Raw genomic sequence first — 6,000 nt, forward strand, 5'->3', positions numbered from 1 at the left:
GACCGCAGCATTTCTGTCGGTAAGGATTCCCAATATGGTACAGAAAATGTACAAGAAACAGTTTAACTGTGTTAAGTCACTTAAGAAAGCATCATATAAAATACCTTATTGTACTGAAAAGAACATGGTTGTAGCATAAATATTGGAGATGAGTACTTGAAACTGAATTCTATTTGTATCACTTCCTTCACTTTATCTTAATTTTTCAGATTTTTAAAATTTTAGCTGTGTGAATGTATTGTTCTAGCATGTGTGTGCGCGCACGCGCATGCATGTGTGTTTGTGTGTGTGTGTGTGTGTGTGTGTGTGTGTGTGTGTGTGTACTCTCGCACCATGTGCATGCTTGGTGCCATGGAGGGAAGGAAGAAGGCATCATATAGATCCCCAGGAACTGAATGTATGAGTGGCTTTGAGCTACAGTGTGGATACTGGGAGCCAAACCTGGGTCCTCTGCAAGCACAAGTGCACTTCATTGCTGAGCCATCCCTCCAGTGACCACTAAAACCTTCTTAAAGTCAGTATTTTGAAAGGATGCTAAAACATGTACCATTTTAAGTTTCATGAGAAGACATGTCACTTTTATGTTCTGTTATCCCTTTTCATTATGGTGAGATAGTGCTGCTGAATTGAGAAAGGTCCTAATCCAGATTATTTTATGAAACCAAAATATTCATATAGAATACATCCATCGCTAATATTCAGTACAATCTTTTCTTCAATTAACTAACACATACTCAAAGACACATACAGATTCTAGAAATGTCCTCATCAATAATTGTACTCATACTACCAAAACACACCACTCTTCTCCAATGAGAAATTACTTAAAATCATATGCCTCAGATTTTCACAATGTTGGGAGCTCAGTGGCCTTCAGTTTACATCTTATGTGGAATTCATAAACTCCATCAGTGCACCTCAGTCACATGTTAATGTGAAGCTCCACCATACCATAGTCTGGTTACATGACCAATTTCCATGTTCCTTGATCAAGGTCCCAACAAGAAATGCAAGGAACAACAAAAACAGATTTTTTTTCCAAGGAGGAATCATCTGCAAAGTCATTATTTACAAATGTATGGATATAACAATGAAAACATGTGAGTCTAGGAGCCAAGGATCTATACCAGCTAAGCTATTGCCCCTAGGCTGGAAATAACCAAAGAGAAAGTCTTTGGGCTTAAGGTGAAGGATGACCCTCAGTTGAAGAAAACTAGAAGCAGTTTTACTGGGAGTCAGCCTTGAGATCAGCACCTTGCTGCTGTTGTCCTGCTTCTTTCTGGTATAACATAGGTTTTCCCATTTGCTTATTGGAAATCATAGAACATGTGAATCCATAGATGATGCTCATACTTGCCTGAGTCACTGCCTCCCCAATCTGGCTCATTCAAACACCACTTAAATCTTGGTAGCATACCTGACAACAAGTTCTTGTAGACTGTTAGGCTGCAATATTCATTAAGAAGTCAGAGCAAACAAGTCATCTAGACATGGAATAAAATGCTAACACTGCAGTTTACTCCTCAGGGGGCACAGGGCGAGTTTTACTAAACATGCCTAAGCTTATTTATGCTTTAAAGAAAAAAGAATGTATTTTTTCCTCCAGGATTATTGTCCAAAACAGATGACATAATATACTTAAAGAACAGAATAATAGTAGGACGTCAATAAATATACCTTTTTTTCTCCTTCATGCAGTACCTGCTGGTTGAGAATGATGAATTCATTTAATCATAATAATTTTAGAAATAAAAATAAAAATGCACATTTTTGAATGTTAGTTGACTGCATAAAATAATATCTTACTATGCCCATGTTGCCATCTGTAAATGCCTACCCATATCAAGTTACCAAATCCTGAGTATATAACATATTCATAGACCTCCCAATAATTAATTATATCATGCAATTACATAATATACTTTGTGCAACTAAAGTACATAACAGAAAGCTTGTCTATCATTTTGAAATGATAAATATTGTCAATTTAGTGAAATGGACTATAGTTTTCATGTTATCCAGTACATTTTCTCTTGGTAGACAAATCTACTGGGAAAACCAAAATATCAGCATATCTGTTAGTTAGCATAAAATCATAAAGACTAATTATGCAATTTTAATATACCTGATATCTCTCTTCCTCCATAGTGGATATCTACATGCTAAGTTACCCAGAGACCATAGGAAGTCTGACATTGCTTTTTCCCCAATGCATATTACATCCTGGTGATGTCAGCCACTGAGACACTGATTGTTCCTGCCTTCTGCCTGGCCAGTCATATTTCTTGCCGAATTGTGATTCTTCAAATTTGTTTTGCTTTTGAACTCAATTATTGTCTCATTTTGTTGATCTGAAAGTCATTTTAAAGTCACTTTGCAGATGGCTTACTTGATGGGTAAGCCCTCTGTGATTATTTCCTTTTGCAATTAAATGTTCTCCCTAGTAAAGAAATTTGTAGACTTTTTAATAAGAGATGGCTCCAACAAGAAAGTAATTTTGTTGTTGCTGGTATGGAGATTGAGTGGGCCCCTTTTCACGAGCACACAAAAAGTATTATGCACACAAAAAGTATTATGCCCAATATACAAGAGTAGATACCACCCACAGATGTCTTGTTTTGGGGCTGGAGAGATGACTCCACAGTTAGGGACACTGGCTACTCTGTGCAGAGGACCGAGGTTCCACTTCCAATATCCACAAGGTGGTTCACAAATATCCTGAATTCCTGTTTCAGGGGATCTGGCACCCCCTTCTGGCCTCTCTGGGCACCAGGCATCCTTGTGCAGGCAAAACACTCATACACATAAAATAATAATAAAAATATTATGTCCTTCTTAGTAAATAAGATGTTCTGATAAACTTGGTTTTTCAGCAAGATGAATCTTCATTGAACTACATACAGCTTCTCTTAAATGTAGGTTCAGCTTACTCACTACCTAAAAATTCTTAGTCATGTTTATCAATTTGGGGTCGTTAGCACATGCTAATTACACATAAAACACTTCAGTCTGATATTTTCATACATGTATATAATATATTTAGATCATATTCATTCCTTTTAATTTCTCTTGTCCCTCTCTCACTCTCACCAATCTCTTCCTCTTTAAAAACAGCCCTCCTTGTACCTTCCTGTCTTTTTATTTAATTTTTGATGACCCAATGAGTTTCATTCTGGTTGGTGGCAGGAACATGGGTGACAGTTTGTTTAGAGCAGCATGGGTACCTTATCAGTGGCTATACCACAGAAGAATATGTTTCTCTCTCCTCATCAAATTCTGGCTGACGGCAAATCCTCATGAAGGGGAAAGGTCTCATGAGTCCCTCCCCATTCCATGACAACATGCTAATGGGTTCACACTTACCTAGAAACTCCAGCTGAAGTTAGGTGGAGTGTAAGTCTAACAATAAATAGTAGCAATAAAGCAAGGTGAGGAGACTGAAAGGGAAATCCTGGCTACAACAAAACTACTAAACACATTTCAGGCAGTACCATGGAAAACCTTCCAAATAGTTTAGTAACAAATGGGTGCTAATAATTAGTAAGTAAATACGCTTTTGTATAATGAGGCGTAACTTCGTGTTGTAGTAAAATGGGTGAGGCTGAAGTCATGTGTCATATATGTTCTGAAAGAAGTAGTCCATGATCATCTCTTCATAGTTTTCTATATCCTCATTTGTTTTTTCTCAGCCTTACCTTGTATGTAGAAGCAACAACAACTAAGGAAAATAATTAAGATGCTAATGTTTTGAAATCTATAGAATCTATGTTATACTATAAACTATACATACACTTTATATGTTGAAGTATGTGTGTTACACTTTCTTGTATACAGCACTTTTTAACCTCTTTTCTATTTTATTTTTATTTTAAATGTATGGGGGTTTTATCTGCTTGTATATGTCTGGGTAACATTTGTGTGCTTGGTGCCCATAGAGGCCAGAAGAAGGCATCAGATCCCAAAGATCTGAAGTTAACAGATAGCTGTGAGCCACCATGTGGGTGCTGGGAGTCAAACCAAGTCCTCTGAAAGAGCAGCTGTGTTCTTAACCTTTGAGCCATCTCTCTAGCCCTACCTATTAACCTCTTAAATCTTACACTTTCATTTGCTTTCACAGTTACAATCCATATGGGCATTTTGGATATATGTATAATAGAATTGTACAGAGCACAAATCAGTTAATTGTAGAATACATAACAATGAATTTATGCTCTTGTTTCTAATTTAGATGGATCTGCTGTTCTATAGTTTAAGACTGAGAGTTAACTTTGACATAAATTAAAATAATTTACTAGACATAAGGTAGAAAGACTGGATATCTTCTACATGAGAGGAACTAAATAAGTTAAAGAGATGGTAGGGATCATTAGACCCATGAATTATCACACTCAGGGTTTTCTAGAAGAATGGTTCTCAATCTATGGGTTTCAAGCTCTTTAGGTGTCAAATGAACCTTTCACAAAGTTTGTACATGAGAAATCCCATATATCAGATATTTACATTAAAATTCATAACAGTAGCAAAATTACAGTTATGAAGTAGCAATGAAATCATGGTTGGAGTTACCACAACATGAGGAACTAAAGGGTCACAACATTAGATGGTAGAGAACCAACCACTGGCCTAGAGAATCATTATGAGTCCAATTGTGTAATATCAGAGAGATTAGAAGGCTGTCAGATGGAAAGACAGGAAAGATTAAAATCTTCTATATGTTTGGCTATTTCCAAAAAGAATCCATGGTATTTATATGACTGGTTTTTAAGATTCACTTTATAATTATGAAACATAACTGTAAGCAATGTCAATAGATCACTAATTTTGCATGTTCTTCATAGCATTTTATAAATACAAATAAGTCAATAAAGCAAATGAAAAAAGCAACAATCTTCATGGGAAAATACTGAGATAATAAATTGGGAGTGGACATGTGCCTTTTCAACTTCATAAAAATATTGCCAAGCTTCTCCCCAGCACAGTTTTCCAAGTTAGGCAACCTTTCCACAGTGATGAGAATTCCTGTATCCCTCAATGGCTACCTCTCTCATCACAACTCAAACAGCTAGTAAATCTTTAACACATAACAATATCAAGCTGGGCCAGGCAGTGGAGGTGCAGGCCTTTAATCCCAGCATTCAGGAGGCAGAGGCAGGTGGATCTCAGTGAATTCAAGGCCAGCCTGGTCCACAGAGTAAGCTACGGGACAGCCAGGGCTACACACAGAGAAACCCTATCTGGAAAAACAAAAATAGCAATCTGGACAGATGGATAGGAAATGATGAATGATTGAATAAAAGACATGAAAGGTGTTTTAAAAACCATTAGGGCAGTCTTAAACACATGTCCAATATCAGCTACTATTGGTGATGTGTCCATAAAAAAGTAATAATTATGCAAAAGATGTACTCAGAGTAGCTGAATCCACTACAGAAAATGAATAGAGGCTGGGAATGGTTGAATTCCCGTGCAACAAGGCAGCAGCAAGTGAGACTGGTGCTATTATGTAACATTCTAAACAGTGGGAACCCTAACTCTGAAGGCACAATACCAGTTTCTGAAGATAAGTAACTACAAGGCAGCGACCTTGTAGAAACTGTTAGCTTGTAGAAAATATTGGCTTCTACAGAGAGAAAGACAGCATAATTTGCACAGTACTTTAAGGGTGATGGACATTGTGTAGACACTAAAGCGACTTCCCAAACTTTGGCTCTGTCAGACAGAGCCACTAACTTCAAATCACAGCCATGGACTCTCAGTTTCCATCAGCATCGATGTATTTCTAGCTGTAGTTCATGATCCGTGGTGTCACTGCTAAAAAGACTACTTTCCCATCGATGTTTATTTTATCCTCACCATCTCCTCCCTCTTGGCCATCATTTGAATCATATTCTTTTTCCTATTTAGTGTTTCCTATTGTGTTACTCTCCTGGTTGCTCCTGGTTCTCATGCTTTAATATTAAATTGTGACTTCCCAACTTTAGTACTTTCATTAGTGTTGAT

This window comes from Cricetulus griseus, assembly GCF_003668045.3.
Source record: "Cricetulus griseus strain 17A/GY chromosome 1 unlocalized genomic scaffold, alternate assembly CriGri-PICRH-1.0 chr1_1, whole genome shotgun sequence".
Lineage (NCBI taxonomy): Eukaryota > Metazoa > Chordata > Mammalia > Rodentia > Cricetidae > Cricetulus > Cricetulus griseus.